The sequence below is a fragment of the Notamacropus eugenii genome, chromosome 4 (assembly GCF_028372415.1).
Source record: "Notamacropus eugenii isolate mMacEug1 chromosome 4, mMacEug1.pri_v2, whole genome shotgun sequence".
In the NCBI taxonomy this organism is placed as follows: Eukaryota; Metazoa; Chordata; class Mammalia; order Diprotodontia; family Macropodidae; genus Notamacropus; species Notamacropus eugenii.
Genome location: NC_092875.1, coordinates 415,010,625 through 415,026,127, shown reverse-complemented (window position 1 = coordinate 415,026,127; position 15,503 = coordinate 415,010,625). Strand labels below are relative to the sequence as shown.

Below are 15,503 nucleotides of genomic sequence, written 5' to 3'. Positions count from 1 at the left end.
ATTTTGCACCTGAGGGTAGAATATTCTATTTCTCTGCCCCTATTCTAATGGAATGGCATGCTTGAAATTTATCAATTTTCTGTGCCCCTTTTATGCATTCAAAACCAGGTCCCCCACCTACCTTATGTTTGTTACAGATCTGATTAGATTAAGAAGATTTTATGTTTTTGTTCTTTTCAGTCTGGATTGTGATTTCATTGGTATTTGGATTTCTTGTTTGGAAACTTCCTTCACTGTAGTAATTTGTCCATTCACTAAAACTTAAGAGTTTTAAGGAGTTTCCTGAGGCTTGGAGATTTAGCCACATTCGTATCTACTTGAACCCATATCTTCTTAACTCTACTGGTGGCTGACTTTCTGGCTTGCCTAAACGGTTAGCCCCACTTAATTTCCATGTGTGGGAGGGAAAATAATTTATTTAACCTGGGAATAAATTAAGGAGGAAAATCAGCTATTTGCTCACATAATGAATGTTATGACAAATAGTACCCAGTGATGTATTGGGCTACACACTGGCAAAGGCATAACCAGAGACAGAACATAGAAACAGGAGAAAGGCAAGGTAGAGGGACCAAGAAAATGCTGTGAATCTTCACACATACAGGCATATGTCATTTTATTGTACTTCACAGATACTGTGTTTTTATAAATTGAAGGTTTGTGGCAACGTTGCATCAAGCAAGCCTATAGGCCCTATTTTTCTAAAAGCATGTTTTCAAATCATATCTGTCATATTTTGGTAATTTTCACATTTCAAACTTTTTCATTATTATGCTATATATTAAGATAATCTGCGATCAGTAACTTTTAATGTTCCTATTATAATTGCTTTGGAGCGCTATGAATCATGCCCAGATGAAACAACAAATTTAATTGATAAATGTTGTGTCTTTGCTCTGACTGCTCCACCAACCAGTAATTCCTGTCCCTCTCCCTCTCAGGTCTCCCTATTCCCTAAGACACAATACTGATATTAGGCCATTTAATAACCTCTAGGTATTTAAGTGAAAGGAAGAGTCCATTGATGTGCAAACTTCATTGTTGTCTTATTTTAAGAAATTGCCACAGCCACCCCAACCTTCAGCAAACACCGCTCTGGTCAGTTGGTAGCCATTACCACTGAGGCAAAACTCTCCACCAGAAAAAAAAAAAAAAAGATAAAGACTTGCTGAAGGTTCAGATGATACATATTTTATAGCAATAAAATATTTTTTTAATTAAAATATGTACAATTTTTTAGACACAATACTATTTCATACTACAATATAGTGTAAACATAACTTTTAGTTTAGTAAACACAATTTTAGTTTCCCAGAAAGTAAAAAATTCATGACTTGTTTTACTGTGATACTCACTTTATTGCAGGAACTAAGCCCACAATATCTCTGAGGTATGCCTGTAGTTGATAGCACGGTGAAGCTGCTCAGAGCACAGCTGATAATTGTGGCCAGACATTACAGCCTGAGTAGAAAAGGCTTTTCCCTCCGATGTCCAGAAGAGTGCATCTGTGTCAAAGAGAAAAAAGAAACCAGGAGTTAGTCAACAGTTAGGTACAAAGTGCAGTTAAAAGAAATGAATCTACCATCTTCATTGTGGTTTTGATTATTTAATGTGAACCACAGCACCATGAATTCTGCAAACTGAAGACCTACTTGGATACAATGTAACAAAAATGAAACTTTAATTTAAAACCAAATATTCATGATTTTTGTATCGAATCTATACTCCCACTGACTAATGATATGAAGAATTGAGAGATGATTCTATTTAATTATATCCTTTGGAACAGAGTTGAACTCTGTATAATAATTTTATTATCTCAAGAATCTTTAATATTTCTAGGACCTTCCTATTTTCCAGAGGATACATAGTCCACATCCATTCATAATCTGGCCCCAGGCTCCTTTTGGCATTCTTTCCTGTACACCAGTAGTCCACCACAGCTGCACTGATTTATTTGCTAATATCTAAACACCCCCTACTTTCTACTGCAAAACTTTTGCTCTTTTTTTCTCCTCTTGGCCTCCAATTCCACTCTTCAAGCTCCTCCCCCCCGGCCCCTTTCCTCCTTGTCTATCTAAATCCTACAGGCAGTTAGGTGGTACAGTGGATAGAGCACCAGTACAGGAGTCAGGAGGACCTGAGTTCAAATCTCACCTCAGACTCTTGATGCTCACTAGCTGTGTGACCTTGAGCAAGTCACTTATCCCCATTTGCCTCACCTTGGGTCATCTCCAGTCATCCTGATGAATATCTGGTCACTAGATTCAGATGGCTCTGAAGGAGAAGTGAGGTTCATGACTTGCACAACCCTTCCTCACTCAAAACGAAGTCAAGTGCAAGTCATGTCATTATTTCTCTGATATCACGGTCTTCTTCAGCAGCGAAGGATGAATACACATCTAAATCCTACACTGATATCACAGACATATGATGTCAGAATTAGAAGACTTGGGTTTGAATCTCAGCTCTATTGCTCACTTCTTACAGGACTTGGAGTAAATCACTTAACCACCCTGAATTTGAGTTTCATTATTTGTAAAGAGGATACTTCAAAAGGTTGTTATGAGGGTTAAATGAGAGAATGCCTTGGAAATGAATATCTTGCTCTGTGTGAGGGATGGGGAAGAGTTGGTGAGAAAGCTCCAGCCTTCACTTATCCTTTACAGGACTCTCTAAGTTCCTTTGAGTGCCACTTCAGAACTCGTTGGGGCTGGTCTCCTCTTTGGGACTGATCAAGCTTCCAGTTATCTTTGAGTCTTGAGTCAGTTTCCAGCTTGGAGAGAGAAGATGGAAGAATCCAACCCCATTTCAGGCTGCTGAAGGAAAAGACTCTAGTTAAGACAAGAGAGGAGTAGGCATTCTCCATCATGTCCCTATTCTCAGTTTGCTACTCTAGAGACCTGGGGAATTTCACCCTTGGGTGAGATTCAGGACAGTTTCTCTCAGCTGAGATAAGTTACCTTGCTCTCAGTGGGAGAGCTCTTCTATTCTGTTTCATCTGGTATATGTTCTTCGATGTATACCTTTTCTGATTTCTGTTTTGCTATGATTTGCATAAATGGGTTTCTTTGTTATTCTCTATGAGTGTTCATTATGAAACTGGCATTCAGTGGAAAAAGAGTTAAGACTTGGATATAGAGATTAGAGTTCTGCTTCCTATCCAAAATGACAAATCAATCACAAATTAAATGGAACTCAGTCATATCCCCTATATGAACAATATTCAAAGAATCCACTAGGTATGTGTTTACTCTGCTACCCTCTCTCTTTCTGAAAAGAGCAGAATTGTGGCCTCTGGTTTCAGCTTCCTGCTTCCCGTCCTGGCAGGAATTAAAGTCTCCATTGGACAAAAGGGGGAGGAAGGAGTGAAGAAAAAAAGATTAAAGTTTTTTCTGCCTCCCTGAAAGCCACACATGACAGTACCCTTGCAACACCTAGGTCTACCTTCAAGTGTGGGGTCCTCTCCTGTTGCTACATAAAGTCTTGCTTAAGTAATTAGATTCCATTGCCAATACTGAAAGGATCTCTTCCTCCCCTAGTTGTATAGTAATTATTGTCTGCATATATATCATTTGGGAATTTGTTGTGTACCATCTTGTGGTATAAAATATTTCCATTGTTCTCTTGAACTTCTATTTAAACTTTTCTTTTCTTTTTGCAGAACGGCTTTATGTCTTCCCAAATAGGTTGTATGCCTTCCTACATTTTGTATTTCTACCACCACCCCTGAAAGCAAAATGTCTAGCATATATTAGAATCTCAATAAATGTTCATCAGTGTGACATAATAGCTCTCTTATGTTTTTCATTAACATTCCATGTAAGGTATTAGTGTTAATTTGATTTCAATTCAATTCTCCAAAAATTCATGCTAAAACACTAAGCTGGTCTGTGAGAAAGATACTAACATGACTAAGATGCAGTCCCTGTCCTCATCTTCTTTTGGGAGTGAAAGCAAATAATTACATCATAGATTTAAAACATGGAAGAACCTTAAAGAACATCTAGTCCAACCTTTTCATGTTAAAGGTGAGAAGACTAGGACCAAAAGAGGTAAAATTACTGGTCTAAACCATATATAGAAAGTGGTGGAATACAGATTTGGACCTCAGTCCTCAAAAGTCAAATCAATTGGTCTTTTCACAAGATCCTACAGTCTCTCAATGCAGACTTGACTAAAAAGAAACATGATAGTTCTATGTATAATATTTGAACTTTTAAGAAATCCAGGTCCACTGACTCCATATCCAGCTAAAATAACTTATGTAGTGGTTGAAGGTATATAACATATTTTTCTCATAACAACCAAATAAGATCAGTAGTGCAAATGTCATTTTCCCCATCTTATAAGATGAGGACACTGAAGTTCAGAGAAATTAAGTGACTTTGAGAGCACACAATTTTTCACACAGTGTTTGACATGTAGTAAGTGCTAAATAAATGTTAGTAAACTGGCTGACTAATGCAGAATTAGTGAGTGGCAAAGCACTGATACAAACTGGAGCCCAGGCAGAGTGGTACACTGTACAGACTGATGGCTTTGAAGTCAGAGGCCCTGGATTCAAATGTTGTCCTTCTTAACTAATACTTCTGAATTTGTATAAGTCATCTGATTCCTCTGAGTCTGTTTTCTGATCAGTAAAAATGAGAGGGGTGGATTAGACAGACTGCAAGGTCCCTTTGAACTTTAAAGCTATGTTTTTACAGTTCTTGACTTCAAGTTCAGAGTGAAATTATTCTAAAATGAAAAATGTGAAAGTAGATGAGATATCATACACACCAAAACATTCATAGCAAAACTTTAACATATAACTAGAAACGATTTTTCCCATTGATAAGGGAATAGCTAAATAAACTGTAATACATAGATATAATGAAAATATATTGTGCCATAAGACATAACAAATATAAATAATTCAGCCAGGTATAGGAAGACTTTTATGAACTGATACAATGAGAATTAAGTATTACAAGGAAAACTCCAAACACAGTAACTATAGCAATGAAAATGGAAAAGAAACAAAAAAGAAAAGAGAATTGATTATAACTAAATAAACAAAATTGGCTAAGAAGTGATGAAAAAATATACATCCCTCCTTTCTTTACCAAGGTAAGGGATAATGGGCATGGCATATTATATATACTGCAGACTTAGTTAATGTCTTGGCTAATTCTCCTGAACTGCTTGTTCTTCCTCTTTTTTATTCTTAGTTAAAAGGCATAGTTCACTGGATAGGGGAGAGAGTACAGGATATATTTGGAAGCTAAGATGATAAAAAAGTAAAAGATTTTTTTTTTAAATGGATGAGGTACAAAGTGCCATGAGAGTTTATAGGAAAAAAAATATCATTCTGGGTTGGGAGCATCAGGGAAAATTACAGAGAAGGTGAAATTTCAGTTTGACCTTGAAAGATAATAAGCATGCATAATAAATTCTTATTTAACAAGGTAAAAAAATGGGTTATTCTAATGAAACAAAAATTTAGTATCATTGAGAATTATCATAAGTTCCAACAGATTGCCAGCTTTCAATGAATTAGAACACAACAATATATGCAAATCTAATTCCTCTCATAATTTAATCTTTCTCATATGATTAAGATAATGCAGCAGCCTAGGACAGAATCAAGATGATGGAGAAAAGGCAGAGACTTCCCTGAGCTCTCCCCCAAATCCCTCTGAACCCCTTTAAATAATGTTCTAAAACAAATTCTGGAGTGGCAGAAACAAAAGGACAGGGTAAAAGAATTTTCCAGCCCAAGACAAATTAGAAGGTCAGCAGGAAAGGTCTGTTGCACCAAGACAAGAGTAGAGTACAATCCAGCACAAGCCCCACCACCTCAGATCAGGCTCCAGCAAACCAGAAGTGAGGCTTGGGAGTGACTGAATCAGCAATGGCAGTGGTTGCTCCCTGAACTCTCAGCCCACAGATGGTAAGTGGGTTGTACAACTAGTCAGAAAGAAATCACAGGGGTCTTACTGCTGGCATTGGGAGCAGGACTCTATTGCTTTGCCCATACTTGAATCCAACTGCTGCCCTGGGTCACAGTCCTGGCATAAAGAGGAACACTAGCACAATAGAGCTTGTGGCCACAGCAGAGGGGGGACCTCCTCACAGGAGTGCTTGAGGTCGTTCACAGACAAGAACACAGGACAATAAAATAAGAAAAACAGCTTTCCCTATATCATACCATGTTGGAAGAACTGAGAGCTTACAGAACCCCAGAATTAGCTCTGAAAAGAGCTGCACAAAACACCTAAGCTTGCGACATCCTGGAAGCAGAGCCCAAATTTAACAAAGAGTTAAAAGTTAAGAAATAGCCTAGGAAAACGAGCAAATAATGAGTGAAAAAATGAGCAAAAAAAAAAATGAGAAAAAAACCTGATTATATAAAGTTACTATGATAGGAAGAAAGATCAAAACACACACTAAGAAGATGACAGCAAAGTCAAAACTCCTACATCCAAAACCTCCAAGAAAAATCTGAAATGGTCTCAGGCCATGGAAGAGCTCAAAAAGAATTTTAAAAATGAAGGAGGAGAGGTAGAGTAAAAATCAGGAAAAGAAATGAGAGTTATGCAAGAAAATCATGAAAAACAAGTCAATACTTTATAAAGGAGGCACAAAAAATACTCAAGAAAATAACACTTTAAAAAACAGGAATAGGCTAAATGGTAAAATACAACAAAAATACAATGAAGAGAAGAGTGCCTTGAAAAATAGAATTGGCCAAATAGAAGAGGAGGTACAAAAGCTCACTGAAGAAAATAATTCCTTAAAAATTAAAATTGTACAAATGGAAACTAATGATTTCATGAGACATCAAGAGACAATAAAGCAAAACCAAAAGAATGAAATAAAAATAGAAGACAATGTGAAATATCTCACTGGGAAAAAAACAACTGACCTGGAAAACAGAACAGGAGAGATAATTTTAGAACTATTGGACTATGTGAAAGCCATGATCAGAAAAAAATCCTAGATATCATCTTTCAAGAAATTATCAGGGAAAACTGCCCTGATATCCTAGAACCAAAAAGTAAAACAGAAATTGAAAGAATTCACTGATCACCTCCTGAAAGAGATTCCAAGATGAAAACTCTCAGGAATATTATAAACAAATTTCAGAACTCCCAGGTCAAGGAGAAAACATTGCAAGCAGCCAGAGTATTTCAAGTATTATGGAGTCAGTCAGGATAACACAAGAATTAGAAGCTTTTACATTAAAGGATTACATATAATATTCCAGAGGGTAAAAGAGATTGGAATACAATCAAGAATCACTACCCAGCAAAACTGAGGATAATCTTTCAAGGGAAAAAAAAGACAATTCAGTGAAATAGAAGACTTTCAAGCATTCCTGATGAAAAGACCAGAGCTGAACAGAAAACTTGACTTTCAGATACAAAACTCAAGAGAAGCATTAAAAGGTAAACAGGAAAGAGAAATCATAAGGGACTTATTAAAGTTTACTGTTTACATTCCTACATGGAAGGATAATATTTGTAACTCATGAGACCTTTCTCAGTATTAGCGTATTTGAAGGGAATACACACACATATACAGAAGACACAGTGTGAGTTGAATATGAAGGGATGGTATCTAAAAAACAAAATTAAGGGGTGAGAGAAAGGAATGTACTGGGAGGAGAAAGGGAAAGGTATAATAGGGTAAATTATCTCACACAAAAGAGTCAAGAAAAAAGCTTTTACAGTGGAGGGGAAGAAGAGGGAGGTGAGAGGGAATGAATTGACTTAAGGAGGGAATAACATACACACTTACTTGGGTATGGAAATCTCTCTTACCCTACAGAAAAGTAGGGGGAAGATTGGGGGAGGCAGTAGTCAGGGCAAAACACTTTTGAGGAGGAACAGAGTGAAAAGAGAGAAAATAGAATAAACAGAGGTGGGGATTGGATGGAGGAAATACAGTTAGCAATCATAATTGTGAAAAAAAATTGAAGAAAGTTTTTCTGATTAAGACCTCTTCTCAAATATGGAGAAAACTGAGTCAAATTTATAAAATAAGAGCCATTTCCCAAGAGACAAATGAGCAGTCACTTTTCAGATGAAGTAATCAAAGCTACCATATGTAAAAAAAAAAAAATGCTTTAAGTTACTATTGATTGGAGAAAGGCAAATAAAAAAAATTCTAAGGTACTACCTCACACCTATTAGATTGACTAATAGGACAGAAAAGGAATATAACAAATGTTGGAGTTGATGTGGGAAAAGTGAGACACTAATGTACTGTTAATGAAGTTGTGAACTGATTCAACCCTTATATACAGCAATTTAGAACTATACTCAAAGGGTTACAAAGCCATGTATACCCTTTGATTTATCAATGCCACTACTAGGTTTATATCCCAAAAGAGATAAATACAAAAAAAGAAAAGGACCCATATATAAAATTATGTATAGCAGCTCTTTTCTGGTGGCAAAGAACTGGAAATTGAGGGGTTGTCCAACAACTGGGGAATGGGCTGAAAAGGCTATGGTGTATTATTGTAATGGAATAGTGTTGTGCTATAAGAAATAGTGAGCAGAATGCTCTCAGCAAAAACCTGGAAAGACTTACATGAACTGATACAATGTGAAATGAGGAGAACAAGAACATTGTATGCTGTAACAGCAATACTATAAGATGATCAACTGTGAATTACTTAGCTATTCTCAGCAACACAATGGTGGAAGACAATTCTCAAGGACTTATCATGAAAAATGCTATTCATTTCCAGAGAAAGAATTGATGGAGTCTGAATACAGATTGACACATCCTTTTAAAAATTTTCTTTATTTTTCTTGGGTTCCTTTTTTTTTTTGGTCTCTCTATATATTTTGCAACATGGCTAGTAAGAAAATATGTTTTGCATGTATAACCTTTTCATTGGGCTAGGAGGGAGCAAGAGAATTTGGAACTCAAAATAAAAAAAAAGAATGTTAAAAATTGTTTTTATATGTACTTGGGGAAAATAAAATACTAAATAAGTAATTTAAAATAGAAAGAAATAAATAATGTATCAGGATCTTTCAGTATCTTATATACCTCCTCATCAACACTGACTATTTTAAAGTGTGGAAGTTCTAGTTACTATAAAATTCTGGTTAATTGATTGAGCATGAGATGATAAAGAGGTTATTTTTTTTTAAGTTCAAGAATCTTGAATTGACATTTTTCCTTTAAAAGTAAACACTGATACTTGCCTCCAACAAATGTCTCTGGCATAGAATGGAAAATAATCTTAAGATATGATGTCTCATGGGTTTACTTCTAGCTGAATTTTTTAATGAAACCAATCAAAATGCATACTCACAAGTGAGCTAAATTTCTGATTCTGTGCAGCTTAATTTAAATATTTGTGTATGTATATATATTTAGATAGAGAAAAAGAGAGAGTTGTGGGACAGAGAGAGAGAGAGAGAGATTGAGAGAGAGAGACCACACTAGGTTCTTCAGGTGATAGAGAGAAGTACCAACATAGAGCCAACATTAATGGACCCTATCCTCACGGAGCTTATAATTTAGTAAGGGAGATAAGACATATTCAGAAGTAACTATATATGGTGGGAAATGAATTAAAGGAACAATTAAGGGCTATTGTACTTCCAAGAAAGAAAAGACTACTTTTGCCTTGGGGAGATCAGGGAAGAAGAGTGAATAACAATTTGACATGTAGTTCTGGGCAAAGGGGGATTCTCCAAAAGATGAGAAGAACTGAGATGGGAAGACATCAAAGGCATGTTGGAGGGTCATCAAGTAAGTCTTTTTAAAAACTGTTATTAATTTTTCAAAATTAAATAAATAATTTTCCTGATTTCTGAATAAGGGGTGCTATGATCAGAGTGAAGATTTAAGCAGATTAATCTAACAGCAGTGTGCACAATGGATTAGAATGGTAGCGCCTAGAGTTTAAGAAGGCCATTTATGAAAGGAAGAGACTGTAGCTGTGCTGATGAAAATTAATTAGGGCTTTAAGTAGGATTGTGACAGTTTTAGTAGAAAGAGACTAGTATTAGTGATATTGCACAGACAGAAACAACAGGACATAGCAATTGGACATATGGGAGGAGATGAAAACAAGTGAGATGTGCAAAAATGATTCCACAATTAGAAGAATGGATGACTGAGAGGTGGTGCTATTGACAAATATAGGGAAGTCAGGATAACCAGAAAGCTGTTGAGGCAAGATAACTTCATTTTGGAACATGCTAAGCTTAAATTCCAAGTACAAATAAGGAGGATACAATTCAATATTTTGTTTGGAACTCAAGGGCTAAGACAGAGCTAGAGATAGCATATTTGAAAAACATCAACATAGAAGTTATAGTTTTACTAATTAAGTAGTATATTTTTGGTATATTATGAGCCAAACAGGTTTTTGTGGGCTAATGCAACCTGGTCTATCATTTTGACAATGCTCTCTGTAGAATACTGAATCTCACTGCCCCTATCCTTTCACCATATCCATCTTACCAATAGCCAGCCTTGAATAACACTATCTCCTTTCACTACTGCTAGAGTAGAATTTAACCATCTTGACTAACTGTGTTCTTTGAGGAAAATACATTTAGAGATTCAAATTAAGATGCAAGTAACAATTCTCTTCCCACTGACCTTTAATCCCTCTACTTGCCAAGAAGGAGAGCTGCACTCTTTTTCAGTACTAAGCACTGGTTGCTCAAAGGGGACGAGAGGGATTGGGGAGAGATGGTTCTACATTATCAAAGGTTAGAGAAGTGAGATACGATTCTTGGTCTTTTGGCTTCCTGTCACACCTTTTTATTTCTTCCTTGGATCTCAGGGAATTCATCAACTGGTTTTCATTTACAACTTACAATGTGGATTTGGATATTCTGTCACAGAAATGGGGTAGTGGGCTCTGTATCAAATCAAGGATGAGGCCTCTAGGACAAGTAACAAGATAATGATAATATCTGAATTTGTTGCCAAAGTGTGGTTTGCTGTAGAGGTAAAAAGATGAAAAGGAAAGAGCATTTGTGTTTCTCTCCTTCTTCTCTTTGCTTCACACAAAGTCTTTCACCATAGACCTCTTGTACTTGACCAGTCATGGTGGAACACTGGAGTGAGATGACAAAGGCAACTGAGGTGAAGCAAGAGAGGACTATTCCAAGCAGGATGAGTGTTCAGATATCTGGGTAGGTAGCCTTACATACTAAGGGGTGTACAAGATTGAAACTGAGTAACCTAGATTTTCTTATAAATCCATCACTGTATTCAGAGATCTTTTTTTTAAGTCTAATACTCTTTCCTTCCCTAATAATACCTTATGATATGCTCTTAGTTGAATTTTACTTGCCAACTGGTAATACATTTCAATAAAATCCTGGTTTCTCTAATCCTTTGCAAATGAGAACAGGAAAGCTTGAGAGAATTAAGGCTTATGATGAGGGGGAAAAACAGGCTTAAACAGCTAGACTAGCTCTATTCCAATATACTACTTATAGAAAGATTTTTCTATTTGTGATAGAAAAAAAAAGTTTGATCAGGCTTCTGGGGCGGGGCACAGGGAAGGTGGTAAAAAGCAATACAATTTTAACATAACCTGATTAGGCATTTACAAAAATAACATAATAAATGCCATTGAAATAACAATTCTTCTGGATGAAACCTATTTTTTTCTTTTAGTATTTAAAATTTCTTTCCAATACTTGCCACCTAAGACTGTCTTATGGATGATAAAATACTTTTGAAGACCTACGAGAAGGAATAAATGCTGTGCTGATAATTTTTGTGAAATAATCTAGATGTTACAAGATAAGAACTCAGTTATTACACATGCTATGGCAGTAATTATAAGAAGAACTATTTGGGTCTGATCTCAGATCTCTAGGAATATACAACTGAAGATGGACAATTTAAGCAAAGGGGATATGCACACATTTGAAAGAAGTTAAAACAAGACTGAGGAGTCACAGAACGTGCCTTGGGAAAATCTGTTGTTTTATCCATCAGCAGTGTGATTGCCCTTTCTATAGAACAAGCCAAATGGTATGTCTTACCTATGAAGAGAGTTGAGAGATTTGGTTTAATTTTTCGACACTGAAGCACAAAAAGTTCTCCATCTTTAGCATTTGCCCTACACCTTTGGGTCCAGCTTTTGTTTCATGTGTATTATTTGAAATTGGACATATACAGAGGGAGCAGAAATATAAATCACTACAAAATTCTGAGTCTGACCAGGAGGTGAGAGAGACCTTTCTCTTCTCATGGCTCTGTTACTATTTCAGCTACCTTGGGTAAGTCACACATCTCAGTTTCTGTTCATCTGTAATGTGAGGAAATTTGACAAGCTAATCTCACAGTTATTCCAATTCTTTGATTCAATGATTTGCTCTTGAAAATGACAATTAAAAAAGAACTAATGATACTGGAATTATTTCATAGATTTTCCTGAGTTTAAAAAAATTACCAATATCTTCTTCACTTTGACAAAGAATGTGACATTTGAAAGGGTTAGACAGTAACACTGTATCACACTAATCTGAAACTTACTCTCAAAAAGAACTTTGTTGGAATATTTGCAAATAAAATGAGATAATTACAAGGCTGAAAGCTTTATAAACATCACCTATTATTATTATTTAGTCTGTACCATTCATAAATTCAATAAACATTTATTAAGCATCTACTTTGTGTTACTCTGCTTCATGCTGAGAATTCAAAGAAAATAGCCAATTAAACATTTATTAAGCATCTTCTATATGCCAGCACTTATACTAAGTCCTGGGGATACAAATAAGAGCAAACAAAAGCCACTGTTCTCAGGGAGCTCATAGTCTAATGGGGGAGACCATATGCAAGCAACTATGAACTAACAAGCTACATACAGGACAAAGTTCAAAGAATCAACAGAAACTTCAAAGAGCTTACATTCTCAGTGGTAGAGGAGATTCCTAAGGGGGTGGTGGTGGATACAAATATAAAAGCAAACACAGAACAACCTGTACTGTGAAAAAGATAACTTTGGTGCATGAACTTATGTTAAAATCCATGAGTGAAAAAACTTTTTTTTGTTAAACGTGAGATATAGAACAGTAGGACAATAAAGTAGGGACTGCGAGGACCTTTTCAAGAACAGAAAAATGAGTAGGGATGCAGGGAATTGTGGACATTTATTTATTCACTTATCTGTTTATCTCATTTGCTTGTGACTTTTTTATAGATTGAGAGGCAAAAACAAAGTGATTAATCAAATAACTATATGGATACTATAGAATGACTTAATACAGGCTGTTGATTTCATAATCAACAGAAAAGTAAGATGTTTTTTGAGTTTTATCTCATAAGGGAAAGGTGAGCCATTGAGAATCATGAGAATCCAATTTAAGCGGGTGTAGAGAAGAACTCAGTGGGAAAGAAATTATAATAAAGCAAGAGCTGTGTGAACCTCAACAGCAGAGTCAATAGACAAGAAAGCAGTTTCTCTACTGATTGGCTGGGAGAATGCAAAAGTTCACTGGGAAAGTGCCATCTATATGTGTGTTTGTCCTTCGTTGCCAAAAAAGACTGTGCCATCAGAGAAATGATGACATGTCTTGAACTTGACTTTGTCTTGAGTGAGGGAGGGCTGTGCAGTTCACCAGCCTCACTTCTCCTGAGCCATCTGAATCCATGACCAGATATTCATCAGGATGACTGGAGATGACCCAGGATGAGACAATTGGGGTTAAGCGACTTGCCCAAGGTCACACAGCTAGTGAGTGTCAAGTGTCTGAGGTAAGATTTGAACTCAGATCCTCCTGACTCCTGCACTGGTGCTTTATCCACTGCACCTCCTAGCTGCCCCTGCCATCTATAAATTTAAAAGGGAAATGCCCAGAAGTGCTATATGCTTTCTGCTACCCCTTCTGGTAAGAGAGGGGAAACAGTAAAGTTCACTAAGAATAGGTCAAATTTGATTCAATAAACCAGCATCTTGTTGAGAGAAAAGCTGGCTGGCCTGATATTCATCGTCCAGAGATCCATACTCAGGAGTTTTGCTGTAAGCTTGCTTTGCTATTAGAAGAAAAGTAGTTGGAAAATTCAGCATCCTTTCAAAAGATAAGTCGACTGGGTTGGTCTGCACTGACCAGAAAGTCTGTCTGACTTTTGTGGTTTAAGGGAACTGCTTATCATTTTGATCGTATAACATTTGCTCAGGGCCGTTTTAATGATAACTGTGAATAAAAACAGCTTGTTAGTGCTTCGTCAGTTTGAGAGTAAAGAATACATTTACCCATCAGGAGAGCAGTGAGGGCCAGCAGGGAACAGCTAGCACAGAAGTGACTAATGTGGTACAGATTCTACATGAAGGTATCAAACACTTGGAAAGGACTTATAGTGCAGAACTCATAGTTGCTCCAAGAATGTAAGTTGTTCTCAAACACGTCTCTCTGCTAATTTTCCATAAGTATGTACCCATTCTCCCCAAGGATATTATGCATATTAGTAGACAAACATTAAAATAACTCAGTGATATGTTAACTATGGTATATTACTTCTGCATTGCTTTATATTGAATAACTGTGGTATGTTGATTATTGTTTTTGCCTTATCGTTAAATATTTTATGTTTTAGAACAAGTGATTGATTTTGTACAGATGGGAAGAATACCAGTGGGAATTCAGGAGCTATGGGGGTAAACTTAGACCCCTATGAGAGAGTTATTCCTAGTATCTTGAGCTTGAATTGTAACTATAGTGGTCATATTCTGGGAACTCAGATCTGCTAGGCTGAGTTTGGGTGAATTTCACAACTGAGAGATAATGGGCAGATGTGACCTGTGCCAGAGGCTACACTATTGCGGGACAACTCCAGGCACAGGCCATGAGAATGTTATACTACCTTTATGGTATCTAAATGTGGATAGAATAGATAAGATAAGAAACTTTGTAAACCTTAAAACACTGTACTATTATAAAAAGTGCTATTATTATCATAATAGAAACTGAATATTTACTGATTTCATTGCTCATTGGAAAGCTTCATCCTAGCTATTGTGATAAAATATATGGATACACCAAACAGAGAAGCTAGAAATGGTTTTATAACAATTTGTAACGTTATTTTTTCTTTTAATTGGTGAACACAATTTTTCTTTATGTGGTCTGATTAGTTTTTTCCATCACTGACAGTGGGATCACACATGTGAACTCTTCACATTATAGTCTCCAAGGTGTGGCATGAGAAAGTAGAAATAGTATTAAAGAAAATTAAGATGGGAAGAATAACTGGATTAGGCCAAGTATGTGTCTTGATTAAACAGGATGTATGTGTTAGAGGTGACAGTTTCCAGAGTTTGGAGGGATCTAACTCTGAAAGAAAGGAGGATGGGAGTAAACACTCAGAAAAGCAACAACAAAAAATAGTGTATTATTATGATTATTATCCTAAAATAACTACCTACCCATATACCCACTTTTTCATTTCCACAAAATTTTTTTTTGTGAGAATAGTCCCATATAATATATCACAAGATACTTCTATTGAAGGGTTGA

General features: G+C 36.2%; 1 long non-coding RNA gene across 2 annotated transcripts in view; it reads right to left on the bottom strand.

Moving 5' to 3' along the window:
- Positions 1-15,503, bottom strand: part of LOC140501768 (uncharacterized) — a 51,316-nt gene that overhangs the window by 30,510 nt on the left and 5,303 nt on the right. Inside the window, exons 2-3 of one of the 2 annotated variants that reach the window (XR_011966347.1) lie at positions 2,223-2,819; positions 1,356-1,505 (exon numbers count right to left, since the gene is read on the bottom strand). This is a non-coding gene — a long non-coding RNA (uncharacterized lncRNA). Of the gene's footprint in view, positions 1-1,355; positions 1,506-2,222; positions 2,820-15,503 lie in introns of those variants that run through there. The other variant, XR_011966348.1, reaches the window with a different exon arrangement.